Genomic DNA, 15,853 nt, shown 5'->3' with positions numbered 1-15,853 from the left:
TGTAAATTTTATTTTATTTTTGTACCGATCCATCTGTTTTCAATTTGTTTCTGTCGTTTTAACTTGATGTGGTAGTGGCATAATAGTGAAGAGTGACCAGTCGAACACCGTACGTCAAGAACTATATTTTATATGTAAAAAATTATACGAAATAAATAAGTCAAAAATTATTCTTTACATGTGTATATTAAATAAATTTTAAACACTATTAATGAAATTTTTGTGATATGACGTTCAAGTAAATAAAGAAAACTTTTGAACGTTGTAATTTTAAACTAAAAATATGCAAAATATACCAAAATGTCTATCTTTTTTTCCTTTAGGGTTTTGCTGTCATTATATTTGCTTAAGTTGTTAAGATTTTTCAAAACTATTTACAATATTGCACTAGTGTTGAATTCTTCAAAATTACATTACTTTTGGAGAATTCGACACACATTCCACGATATATTTGAATAGTTTCAAATCGGAAGGCGATGGAGGGAGGATCTAGAGATGTGAGACTAGAATAAAGATTCAATCAAGTTGCTCGGACTCTCAAAAAATATTGCCGCTCTCGTGTTGAATTCTTAAAAAATACACTATTTTTGTTGAATTCGACACACCTGTCGACTTTTTTGAAGAGTCTGAGCAACATAGGATTCAATAGTATGGATAGAGCTCTTTACATCATCAGATCTGAAGAATGATTGGCATTTATCTAGAACAGCAACTTAACTTATATTTTGCATGGTATTGGCTTTGTTGGAGTCCCACATCGGTGGGTTAAAGGGTCATTGATCTCCTTATATGGACTTGGGCAATCCTCCCTTAATGAGCTAGCTTTTGAGATTGAATTAGGCTCAAGATCCATTTCTTTATCATGTCTTATATTGTCCATGCTCTAGATGTGCCATGGGCGTACGTGGTATTGGAGTCCCATATCTGTGGATTAAAGGGTCCGAGCTAATTTAGGCCCAAGATACATTTCTTTATCAGACTTCACTTTCATCTTCCTTTGGAATAATTATTTTCTTAAAATGTTATGATTGGGCTGGCCTTGTTACATTAGCTATTACTATAAGACAGGACATGTGAATATACATATAAATAAATATAAGTGCCTAGCTATGTAGCTTTAGGAATAGATTATTGTTGTCATTCTATTGTACTATGTTTGCTCTTCAGAAAAAAGTACTATACATGTAAGCCCATGTTTACTCCAAGTAGCTAAGCAACTGTTACTGAAACTAATAGGAGATAGAAGAGCACTATTGTAACTAATGTTGCTGGTGTTTCTTGTACTTCGATTGTCGTATAATGTGTAACTTTATTATAGTTATTACCATTTCTCTTTAAGAATCCTCCGGCGTGATTTCTTTAGTGTTTATTATGTCATGGTTTTTTCGACCAAACTGCTTTGAAATGCTTTTACATGCATGAGTCGAGGGTTATTAGAAACAATTTCTACACCTCTCGAAATAAGGATAAGGTCTCATACGCTCTACCGATTTTGGACCTTGTTGATTGTTCATTTCACACTGATAACCAACAGAACATGTGGAGCATGTTTCTTACTACTTTATTATAGTTATTACCAGAGGCAGCAAAAGAGGTTTCAAAATCTGAAGAAAAACTAATCGAAAGGGGTTCGATATCTATTATATATATATACATAAAATATAAATTTTAGTGATGTATAAATAGTAATGATTTTCCGTCAAAGGGGTTTGGTGAACCCCCATTACAAGGGCTGGCTCCGCCCCTGATAGTTACCGTTTCTTTTTAAGAATGTTGTGGCATGAGATCTTCAGTGTTATGTCATGGTTTCTTCACTCGCTTTGTTTTTTCGAATGAAATGTTTTTATTTGATGAGCCGAGGGTCTGTCGTAAACAGTCTCTCTACCTCTCGAAATAAGGATAAGGTCTGCATACGCTCTACCGTGTTCGGACCTTGTTGATTGTTCATTTCACATTGATAACCAGCAGAAACATGTGGAGCATGTTTTTACTGAATACTATTCTGTCCTTTATACTTGAAATATATCATGAGACCTAATTAATAAAAATATCATATGCTATGCTGGTGTGATTTTGAATGATGATGTGACAAAAGGAATCTACTTAATTAACTAAGGTACTGTTTGCAAATCTTTAATCCTGATTTAGTCAGAATAAGTCTATTGTCTTTTAATCTAATTTTGTTAAGTGAAACCAATTAATGAATCTCATCCTCCATTTTTCAAGATTTTGGTGCTTTTGACTATTCTTAGAAATTCATATTAATTAAACCAGCAGGCACGTAGTGACATTATATTAGTGGTAGAGAGGACTGGCTAGTCTTTGAAGGTGTCAATAATTGACTTATAAATGTGCATATGTTTTTTTTTTTTCATTCGGTGTCCGATACCTGCATTGGAGTCCAACTAATCTGGATTCACACCGCGTAGAGCCCCATTCGGAGAGAAGTGCTCCCTACCAAGGATTTTTTCATACCCAAAGCTCGAATCCAAGATATCTAGTTAAGGGAGAAGCAGTCCTATCCTATGATGGTAAATGTGCATATGTTGTGAATTATGTATATATATAAATAAATATAATAACTAGTTCAAACAAATCCATTTTGTCAAATAAAAAATAAAGAAAACATAATAAACTTTGAATGCTGCTGGACTATATATACTTTGAATGTTTTGATCAGATTAAATTAAATAGACATAGCAAAAGGCTATTGGGTACAAGTTACAAGTACAGGCGGAGTCAGAAGTTTTAGTTTATATATTATGAATTAATATTTTTTTAGTTATTTTTGAATTAAATATTTATGCATCTTAAATTAATTTTTTAAATATAAAAATGATATCTGAGTTAAAATAATTAAATTATGTTGAAACTATCGTTGTCTTTCCGCCCTTGTTAGGAAGTATTGTATATCCCATGAAATAGTTTAAGTGCGCACATAGATTAATTTTGATAATGATATTTTTTAATCGTAGGTTTTTAATATATTAAAAATGTACTCTCATATAGATAAATTGTGAATTTATTGAGACGATTGTAGGGATTTTACCTAATACAATTGTCCTACAAAATTTTAGTTTGCAAAAAGACAGTATGATATATTAAGCTCTCGCTATGTGAGGTCTAGAAGAAGATAGAATCATAAGAATACGTATATAGTATGCAACAAAATTTTAGTGTGTTATATACGGTATACATTAATTATATATTTATACTGATGACTTTACTAATTATTATGGCTAATTAAAAAGAAAAAATTATATTAGCAGGCTGACTAAAAATATTAAAATGGGAGGATTGTAGGGTCAGAGTCATTTTCAATTAGGTAAACACATACGACTATTGGGCTTTGCTTTGCAAATTGTGTTGAAAGAATAAAGAGAATTAATGGCTTTAAATTTGGGCAAGTAACATAAATCATGATAATTTATAGTTTAATTATAGAAAATTTTGTCATTCATCATAATTATTGAAAATTTCAATTTTTAATCAATCGACATACATAATTAGCTCCTAATACATTCAATAAAGATATATATTTTTTTCTTTATAAAGATACATAATTAGCTCCCGATATTTTGATTTTGGATTTACCAAGATACATATTACATCCAGTAAAGATACGCTTTTTCTTTGCAGACATACATAATTAGCTCTTGAAATATTTTTTAAATTTTGAATTTGTCGAGATATATAATTAGCTCCAAATACATCCAACGAAGATACTTTTTTTTTCTTTATAAAAATACATAATTAGCTCCCGATATATAGATTTTTTATTTTGGATTTATCGAAATACATAATGCATCCAATGAAGATACGCTTTTTCTTTGCAAAAATACATAATTAGCTCTCGATACTTTTTTTTTCATTTTAAATCTGTCGAGATATGTAATTAGCTCCAATACATTCAACGAATATACATAATCAATTGAAATTTTTATAATTAATTTATAGGAATAGAATTTCTGTAAACATAATAAATTATTATATTATTTTTCCTTAGGCTAATTTAAACCTAAACACTATTTTTCTGGGCCCTTCTATGAACGTGGGGTGTGGGACTATGATGTGAAAATACATTTATATATGATTAATTACATGGTAGGAGTGGAGCTAAATTCATAATTACGTATTCGATCGAACTCAATTACTTAAATTTTAATCACGTATTCAATCGAAATCAATTACTTAAACTAAAGTTAAATATATTTAAATTACTATTTAGAATCAAATAACTTTAACGAGTTAAAATTCTAAGCCTATGAACTTCAGATTCTATAGCTCTTCTACTTAAAAATTTATTTAATTTAAAGGCAGATTTAAAAACATTGCTAATTCTTTTCGTATTTCTTATATATTCAATCAAACTATATCACATAAATTAAAATAAATAAAATATTTATAATTAGTAGCACTACTAGGTTAACAAAGCACTTGGTTAGGAACATGCCACGTATGTTACTAAATACATCTAGATTTTTTCAATGTTTCTAGGACTCTGCATGTTAATATAGTTACGATATTAAAATTTATTCAATTTTTTTTACTTTTTTTTTAATTTCCCAAAATTTGCTTTATTCACGAGAGGCGGGAATCGAACCCCCGACTTCTTGCTCAAGGGATATAGCGCTGAACCACTATGTCAACTTTGGTGGTTAAATTTACTCAACTTCAGTATATACCAAATATTATTGTATCAAATATACTAAATTCGAAACCACATTATTAAAAAGATAAATTTTGATATGATAATTCAATTTTTTTTTTGTCCTTTTTAATCATCAAACACCAATAATAAATATCTCGGATTCGATTTTTGAATATGAAAATATTCATGATAAGCAATATTTTTTTTGATCGGTCTATGCAATACGAATCTAATCAATTAATCAAATTTCAATATAAATATCGAATGCAGGATAGAAATCCACCCCACCCCAACCCCCGCTAGGCAGAGAGCTAGAACATAAATAACGGAACTCTAACAAATAAACGAGAATGTTACACTTGTCCGTCATCAATTACGTGAGTAAATAATTTCTGCTACCTAAAGTTTTGAGTTACATATCCAAATTCTTTTCCCCGATGTTTATGATTCTCGACTTCTCTCATTCTCCTTAAAGTTGTACCTATTCATCCTGCATTATTTCATACTTTCATGCACACGTGTGTGGAGCCAACTTTCGAGTTAAGGATTGAAAGAGTTCAATAATTTTAATTCAAAATTTGTATTCATATCAATATTTTTTATTCTAAATTCATGAATTAAAATCTTTTAACTTCGTCGTAAATACATATGTAAATATTACTAATAATATAAAGTATAATAAAAAAGAAGCGAACATTATACTGTAGGGGCAATATGCGGTATGTCGATAATATTTTTGGATTTGTCATAAATAGTATAGTGGTTAATTAGTGGGTTAGTATTTGACATGCACCCACTTGTGTAAAAATCCCTAACACCTTTATCTTTTTTTTTCCTCTTTGTGTGGGTGATCAAGAAGATACCATTTCTTTTTATTAGCCCATGTGTGGGGTTGGTTTTGGTTATTTTTTAGTGGCTTTCATTACAACTTATATTTATTTTTTTAGACTTTGGGTATTGCTTATATTTCTCTCCAAACTATAAGTAAAGATTTTAAGTTTATGAATTCTATATATGATAAAAATTACTTATAATTGAGTGTTATATATATAGATAGAGATATAGATATGTATGTATTTAATAATTTGTCGAATTTATAACGGGAATACTGATTTTATATTTTTATTTGTTATTATCGGACAGAATAAGTAATACCACAAGCAAAAGAAAAACAAGATAAACACATAAATTCATGTGAAAATTCTTGCGGGAAAAATCACGGACAGAGGAATTTCACTATAATGGATGGAGAATACAATGAGGAGAATGACATATTTTCTAAACGTCCAAAACCGACCCACTAAATCACACTTATATAATACATGCGTAGAAATAAATTCTAGGCCCAAAAACGTACAAGTTCATACCGCGGACGGGCCTATCGGCCCAAGCCCTACGCTAACACCACAGACTCCATGAAAAATCACAAATATGAGTCGCACCACGAATTTTTCAGAGCCGAAGCAACAACATTTGGTTCACAAACTCTAACACTATTTGTTTCGAAAAATCTCATTTATGGAGGTACAACGCTTTGTATAAGAGCGAAAGATACAATGTGAATTCTAAACTATAACTCGTTTTAATTGAGGGATCCGGATGCATTATAGTTAACCGACCAAACAACTAGATTCTGCTCAATCAACAAACCTCGTCAATATATTCTGTGAAATCTCACAAATAAAATTTGAAAAGAATGATGATATGTACTATGATGCAATCTTACCTCTACTTTATGAAGATGACCGGAGAAATATAAATTTCCGATAAACTTTCTAATCAAACTAATTATGTTATGGCTCCATCGCTACGTACGAAAAGGAATCCAAATCTTTAGGCTTTAATTAGGAACGAAAATATAGTTACCGTTCCACCACAATCCGATCATTTTCTATCCTAAGGTATATACTAAGATATTGGAGATCAAAAAGGTTGAAAAGTAGAGACAAGAAGACATTGGTATAAACAGAAGTATCTTTAAACATAACTTGTATGATGGGGCCTTACATTATATTTTGGCAATATGGTCAATTGTTCATTTGTCATGGACTTTATTTCCCTCTTTGTGGGGTCTTTTTTTTGGTTGCCAAACACACTAATTATTTTGATTTTTTAATATTCGAAATCTGTATTGAAATCTTAATTAATTTAAATTAGAAATTACAGGATTCATTTTAAGATAGCGCTTTCAACATGATTTTTGTCATGTCCAAACTCAAATTCAAATATTGATCTGATTAAGAATGAAACAGTCTCACCAACACGCTATATTACTTTATTTATTATAGGCAAAAAGCACCAATACACTTTTAACATGCCCTAAAATAATCTGCCACATGCACTCTTTTCAAAATTTTATTTTATTTTTCCATATAGTTTAGATTAATTAATTTGGAGGTTCAGCTGTATATGGACTTTTTTTGTTGTGCTTTAAAGTTGTTAAGCCATCCATGTTTTCATCATTTTTTTATTTTTTTAATTATTATTTTTTATTTTTTATGTGTGTATAATAAGGCGGTGCTATAAAAAGATTAATTTATTTTAATAAAATCTACCCTTGGGTTTTGTGTAAAATCTCTTCTTTATTGTTATTTGTAAGATAACCCCTCAATTCTTAAAATCTGTACATAAAATATCCACAAGTTTTTTGATTGTTAGTTCAGTACTAATGAGTTTCTCATCAAATATCATAACTGTAATTTTTTATTTTTTTCTTACCTAATGGTTTTTTGCTGCATTGCATATATTGGATGCTAAGAGCAATAAATATATTATGTTAACGAAATTAAAGAGTATAAGATATCAAGTGACTTTATGTGAATTTTTTCTTTAAAAGCCGAAAGACATATACCTACTTTCGTTGATATTATTTTAAATTGTATTAGGGTTTATGAAAAGCAATGCACATAAAATATTAAAAAAAGATTATAGAAGTAGGGAAATTATTGTTATTCTTCTTGCTAGTATATAGTTTTATAAGATCGAGTTCACTTCGAGGCTATCTATATGTAAACTTAATTAAATTCGGAATTTGTAATCTTGAGTAAAAAAATAAATTTTATACGATACAACAACAGCAACAAATCCAGTATATTCCCATATAGTGGGGTTTGGGGAGGATAGAATATACGCAATCTATGCCACTACATTCAAAGAAGTAGAGAGTATACAATTTCATATGATAATAGATAAAAAAAAAAAAAATTACTACTTTAAAAAATGTGTAGACAGAATCTTGATAGTTACTTTTGTTATTCTTTCGAATTATAGATTTGATGCAACTTATTATATGGAATTATTCATACTAAACTTGAAATATTTTGTAGAATTTTGTTTAGAAACTAGGCAAAAATAATATTAATTAAATAAATTTTATATGATGTTATATGGAAACTTTGAAATTTAATGACGATTCACTTGATGATGAAAAATCAGAAATTTGTAGGCCATCATGCATATATTCAACTAAGAAATAAATACGAAATAATTTAAAAATTCTCAAGTAATATCTAAACTTTAAGCTATATATATTCAGCAAAATATGTTTAGCTAACTTTCAACTGAAAATAAATAAATAAATAAATAAATAATAAAGAGAACAGTAATAATAACAATAACATAGTATTCAAGTATAATTCGACAAGTTGAGTATAAAAAGATAAAACATACGCAGTTTTATCCTGTCATTCATATTTTATGAAAGTACAGAAATTATTTTCGATATATAAACTCACGACTCAAGCTAAGTAAAACATATTAAAATTGAGTATGAAATTTTTTTATAGTGATTATTAGTTAATGCTGGTAACTACAAAGTGAAAATAATCAACTTCTCTCTCCACCTCTCTTATAAAAAAATTGTGTGAAATGATCATTTATTTTATTTAAATGATTTATTACGATTATTAAGTCTTTCATTTATTTGGAGATTTATTTATGTGGTTCTCATTTTATGAAGAAAAAGAGAACGTATGCGTATATATAAATCCAATACTAGATAGTGATTGATGCCTACTTGCTATAATAATGGAATTAAATAGATAAACAACTTACAATTAAGTTATCACTATATATATAGAGAATTTTGATCATGATAAAAGAAGTATAGGTTGCTAACTAGTTAGGTTAATTACTAATCGAGAAATTACTATAGATTTTTTTATTACTATTATAGCATAACAAAGAAATTCACTTTCTTTTCTTTGTCGACAAACCATTGAGTGATCGTACAAGTAGAATTTGAGGAGAATAGTATATACATAAATTTTTTGTTATTTTGTAAAGAAGATTATTTTCAATGAATTCTCAACTCACGGTTCATAAAAAGCATTTCTAAGCAATTTAAAAAGAATATAAAAATGATGAAGGAATTATAACAAAAAAATAGTACTACATGAATAATATTATTGGAGAAACTAATATTACCAAAATAATGCTAATACTAGTTTAGTATAATATGAAGTTCCCAACGTTCACCAACATGGGTTGTGGTGCAGTGGATGAGGCTGCTCTATCCTTAACCAGAGGTCGAGGGTTCGACCCTGGGTATGGAAAAAACTTTGTTGGGAGCGCTGCCACCTTAATGGACCCTGTAACGCGTGATCCGAATTAGTCAGGGCTCCAAAGCGGGCACCAAACACTGAATGAAAAAAAAAAAAAGAAGAAAAAGTTCCCAAAGTTCAAACCATCGCCAAGTATATGTATCTCATAGGAAAGTAAAATAACGTCCAACTACCTACTAATAGTCTTTCTGCCATAATTTTTTTACGATCTTCATATTCTTCTACGATCGACTTTCTCTATATCGATAACGTTTGTCCAAAAATTTCATGGCTATTATAGAGAGTTGTTGTTATATATGTATATTGACATTGCTAGCATTTTCATCGTGAAGTTATGAAATAACTTATGTGTATCATTTAAATACAAGTTTTTCTTTAACTTAGATAGCCATACTTTAAATTTACTGTATTCATAACATTAATGATAATTATCATAAGTATTTTGTACATTGTATATTTCTTACACAATACCATTACATAATATTTGAGTATGCAGTTATAGAGAGGTAATGTTACAAAGAGTGTACCGCTATAATAAACGTCATTGTTGTTACATATAGAATGTCCTTATAGAAAAATAAAATACAATATGAAAAATCAATTCCGAAGAACAACAAATAATTATAATAAATTGTCGTTATAATGAAGTGATGTTATAAGGAAGTTTGGCAGTAAATTGAATAAATTTAATAATTCAACAAAGGAAAACAAGAACGTACACGGAGGAGGACTTGACCAAATATAATTTTATATAATGAGTAGAAAATAAATATTACGTACCTCTCTTTCTCTACGCAATAAAAAAATTAAACGTAAAATATTAATTTTATATCCTATGGTTAAAGGAAAATTGTTTAGTAATTAAACCACGTACAAAAGGCCAGTGGCTATTAATCAACATTGAGTTGCTTTAGCCTTTACTAAAACAAATTATACATATGACTCAAAAGAAACTCTTTCGTAATTATCCAATAATAGTTTGATGCGTAAAATAGATATCGTTTATTTAAATTCTAAAGTATATATATTCAGAGATGTGATAGAAACATTTATCTTAATACAAATATTAACTGTCCTGCATCTTATTAAGAAGTTGTTCACCATACTAAATCAACAAAGAATCAATTAAATTTTTCTCATATTATCCTTACAATAGTAATTCTTTTTGAAATCGCATGAACCTTTGTTTGTAAAGTTCCCGGAGAATTTCTTAAGAGGTGAACTAGTAATACTACTTTTCTATTTACAATTTCCTAATACATGTGTAAAGGAGAGAGTTAAACAACTAAAATGAAATGTACAGAATAGTGATTACTACCATGATTCGAGATCATGTCAAGGTATATGTATGCCCGTTTGGCCATAAAATTTTTTTTCTTTTTTCTGATTTTTTTTTTTTCACTTTTCCGAAAATTGTGGTGTTTGACCATGAAAATTCAAAAAATTATTCTTGAGTTGGATTCCAAAAAATGAAAATAACTTTTTGTTATTTTCACAATTTTCCACTTTCATTTTCAATTTTCATTATTATTACATATAACCTCAATCTTTAAATTTTTATACCTCATGATAAAAGAAGTATAGGTTGCTAACTAGTTAGGTTAATTACTAATCGAGAAATTACTATAGATTTTTTTATTACTATTATAGCATAACAAAGAAATTCACTTTCTTTTCTCTGTCACTATGAATCAACATTGAGTTGCTTTAGCCTTTACTAAACCTAATTAGTATTATCCTATATAATAAGGCGTGATGATGCAGCTGAAGCAGGCTGCTCATGGTCAACATGTCTGCTTCAGCTGTTTCAATCGTGATTTTACTATATCATCCTTATGTAATTATTATAAGTTATTCACATAATAAAAATTAAAAATATTTAATTAAAAAATTAAAATAGATATTTATGACATAACAGTTTCAGCTGTTTCAATCGTGTCATTTAAATATTAAAAGAATTATAATATTTAATAAAAAATAGAGATAAAATGAGCATTTTTTTTATGTTTTAAATTAACTTGACGTCTTATATGAAACAACTTAAAAAAAAATCATAAGTATTTTTTATAATAATTTCACCATGTCACTTTTAATTAGTCGAATAAAAGAAAAAACATTAAAAATCACAATAATTAAAAATTTAAATAATTTAAAAAATATAATTAGCTATCCATCTCACAAAAGTTTGGACAACTTAAAATACTGTTATACAAATTTTATTAATCTAAATATACTAATATATGTCTAACTTAGAATTTAACAACCAAACAAGTGAATGTTTTAATTAAGTAATAGAATTATACATAATATTAAATTTTTAAGGATCAATATTGGGCCGTGCTTAGCACGGCGCAAGCCGCCTAGTTATACATATGACTCAAAAGAAACTCTTTCATAATTATCCAATCACAGTTTGATGCACAAAAATATATATCATTTATCTAAATTCTAAAGTTCAAAAAAAAATATGTATTCAGAGAATGCGATAGAAACATTTATCCTAATACAAATATTAGTACTTCCTTCGTCTCAATATTAATTGTCCATCTTACTAAATCAAGAAAAAATCAATTAAAATTTTCTCATATTATCCTGATAATAGTAATTCTTTTTGAAATCGCATAAAACTTTGTTTGTAAAGTTCCAAAAGAATTTCCTAAGAAGTGAATTAGTAAGACTACTTTTCTATTTACGATTTCCTATGCACGTGTAAAGGAGAAAGTAAACAACTAAAATGAGATGTACAGAACAGTGATTACTACCATGATTCGAGATCATGTCAAGGTATATGCATGCCCGTTTGGCCATAAATTTTTTTCTCTTTTTTCTGATTTTTTTTTTCACTTTTTTCACTTTTCCGAGAATTGTGGTGTTTGACCATGAAAATTCGAAAAATTATTTTGGAGGTGGATTTCAAAAAAGTAAAAAAAAACTTTTTGTTGTTTTCACAATTTTCCACTTCCATTTTCAACTTTCATTATTATTATATATAACCTCAATCTTTAAATTTTTATACAAACCCCTCTTATAACTACAACCAACCACAAAAAAAAATAATTATTATTTATTTTCTATGGTACAACATCATTTTTAATTGTTATAGATATTCTATTTTTTTTTCTTCTTTTAACCAAAATTTACTAACGTGAAGTAAAAAATAATAAATGGCAATCTATGGCGAAAATATATCAACTTTTGTTTTGAATGAACTATATTATAGAAATATAAGACCCAGTACATTAAGTTATTTAAAAATGAGAAATTTAATATTTTTTTCTTGTCATTCTAATTTTCTGTATATGTTATATAATGACTATGATGATTTTAATAAATTATTAAAAAGTGGTCAACAAAGTCGCATATCAAACATAACGTAACGATCCATATTGAAGATTACCTTATTTTGATTTTATGGATTTTCAACGGAGATAAGTGTGGTAATTAGCTTAACAAAAGTTTGTTCTCTTAACCAAAAACAAAAATATTCAAGGAAAATCAATATCATCAATAAAGAAAAAGCAAAAAATTAGCACTAATCTATTCAGAAATAATTCATCCGTAATGTTTTTTAAAAAGATCAAATTCAATAAAATAATTAATTCAAGTGAAAGTAATTAAGATTTTTCATCAACAAATTAAGAATATATAAAATATATTTATATCCATCAATCATATTTATCAAAATATATTTTCTCTATTCAATCGATTGTGGTTAGATAAACTTATTTAGCTCGTGCTTGTGATATTTTTATTCAAATTTTAGAAGAATAACAATCATAATAATTAGTTTGTTGTTAATTATTTTATCAACTGAAGACATATAAATTATTTTCTCAACATTTGGTTGTATGTTAGTAGGTAAATTAGTAGTTGAGTGATTTTGACAATTTTTAAAAGTTGAGGACATAAAATCATATTTTAAAAAGATTTTTCAAAAGTTTTAAAATAAAATTTAAAAAGACATGGCCAAACACAACTTCAACTCCAACTCGAACTCCTGAAAAAAATATTTTTTTTTTTGTCAAACGGCTACAAAATTTAGAAGTATAATTCTTCTAGTCACATATAGTGATAAGCACCCAGTACACCCTTGAACTATAATCAAAGTTGTTACGACACACTCCAACTTTATAGGAGTTCTATTACCCCTTTGAATTCAATTTTAACGTATTTTTATTATCTTTTTATACTAACATGACTCTTTTATTACATAGTATTCTCTCTATTTCGAAATAAGTGAATTGTTGGGGTATTTATTGGTGTTTCAAAATAGGTGAATCATTGAATTTTTTTTCCAAATTTACCCTTATGATTTGACAACCAATTAACTTTTGAAAAGGTATTACAAGGTCAATTTTTTTTTTTTTGAGTAAAAATAGAAAATTGTATTAAATTTATGTCTTTAATATTTTTTCTTAATCTGTATACCAAAATCCAATAATTCATTTATTATGAAACGGAGGGAATATTATTTTACGTAACGCCTAGAAACTTGACTGCAATTTCCATGTGTTTTACTAGAAAAACAAAACTATAACACAATAAACTTGTGATAGCTAGCTAGTGTGAATGCCTTATAATATTATATTACCATTATACAAGGAATTAAGCTACAAGACAATTACATGATTGTGTGCAAAGCAACAAAGTAAGAGGAGCAACTTAGCATGAAATTTGTGTTTATACGAATCCAACAAAATAAATATATATGACACATTTTTTTTTTAATATATATTATTGAATTAAACTGAATTTAATACATAATTTCATCTTAAATTATAATAAAATTAGAAGGTAAATAAGCATATAAATGTGTGTTTGATATACACCCAAAAGTACTTAGAAGTAAATTGGATAAAGGTTATAAGATTGTCACTCACTCAATTATTTATAAGCTTATAAGTATCTTTGATTTGATCAAATATTTTAACCATAAAAAATATGTTAATACTTGGAGTCCTTTGATTATCAAATTGGGATAGATAATGTTATCACAATCTCATAGTCTCGCTATTTTAATACAAAAATAATTCTCTAGATTAATTAATACTCATAACAAAACATAAGATAAAAAAAATAGTAATATCTTTACGTTTTATCTTAAAATTATTATCTCCTATTTCACCAATTAAATCACACCTCAATATATTCTTCCAAAAATAGATCTTCTTAACTCCCTCTCCATATTCCATTTCTATCAATATCTTTTATCAAATAAAACAACTTATTATCGAATTCAACACTTTAATTTCATTATACATATAAAGTACTATTATTTTCTTACGCGTTTTTTAGTGTAACCATTCATCATTTTATTAACTTACCTAAATTGTTAGCTCTTTTTGTATTAAATAATACATCATGCTAAATTATTGAATGGACAAAATTTTACCCAAAGTACAGCAAGGAGGTAATTAATTAAGAGGAATATAAGAGTAAAAAGTAAAAAAGTGAGGTGATTAAATAGATTTTTTTTTTTTTTAAAAGAAAAGTAGTACAAGTTGAATGTGCCTTAGTTATCGTTGTCATCATCAAAACTCACAATTAATAGAGAGAAGAAAAAAAGGTTGTCGTGTAATGAAGTTGTCAATTGGAAAAAAGGAGTGTAGCGGTGTGTAATTTCATAAAATATGTGGGGCCGAAACTGACATTCTAGCACAAACATGATGAGAAAAAAAAAATCAACAATAAACAATTCACAATATTAAAAAAAATAATAAAATCAAAGAAAACCCACCCCCCTCACCCACCAAATAAGCGTAGGTGTTGGATAGGACACCACCATCCCCTATTAGTATTATTTTTTACCATTTCTCATTTTTGGTAATTTAATTAAATTTTTATTTAAAGAATATTTTAGTTTTATAATGTTGCTTTAAATGATGTGCTTTTATTGTTATGAAAATATCATGCAATGTTTAGATCAAAAGTTTAGGCATCATTTTGATTCTATGTTTTAGTTACATGTGAAGATAGTAATGCACGAATTATTGTGTAAGACTAATAATATGAAGTAATATAGTATGATATAATTTGATTTCATAGTTAGTTAACCATAAAAAACCTCATTTTATGTGATCATTATTTTGATAGTATCACATCGTTATCTTAATTTTATTTCTTATTTTACTTTTATTTATTATTTAATAATCTCGTTTTATCCTTTGTCTAAACTTTTAATAGTAGATTTACTCGGCATCTTACTTTTAATAAATTTATTCTTCAAATTATTAACATATAAAATTATATAACAATGATAAATGATATAATCTATTTAAACATGATGAATGATATAATCAACCAATAATTTGGATCTAAAGAAAAATAAGAAAATTCATCCTCTGTTTTTTATTTTTCAAAGGGGTTCGGAGTAAATATAATTTTATGTTGATGTTAATGATAATTTTTTTTTAAACTTCACACATAATAAAAGCTAACTTTATGTATAATAGAAGTTTTAGTGCATTAAAATCACTTTATTAATTAGTGTTTATTGTATGTGTTAAAAGGCTCATCTTATTAGTTTTGTGTCAATCAATATCAATCTACAGTAAAAAAAAAAAATCTACCCTTTTTCTCTCTTTTTCTACAATTTCTCAAGAGGGGTGGGTGGGGGGTTGAAGGGGGTAAAAAGACGGGG

This window comes from Capsicum annuum, chromosome 7, assembly GCF_002878395.1.
Source record: "Capsicum annuum cultivar UCD-10X-F1 chromosome 7, UCD10Xv1.1, whole genome shotgun sequence".
In the NCBI taxonomy this organism is placed as follows: domain Eukaryota; kingdom Viridiplantae; phylum Streptophyta; class Magnoliopsida; order Solanales; family Solanaceae; genus Capsicum; species Capsicum annuum.
The sequence above is the reverse complement of the archived record's forward strand: the minus strand, read 5'-3'. Positions refer to the sequence as shown.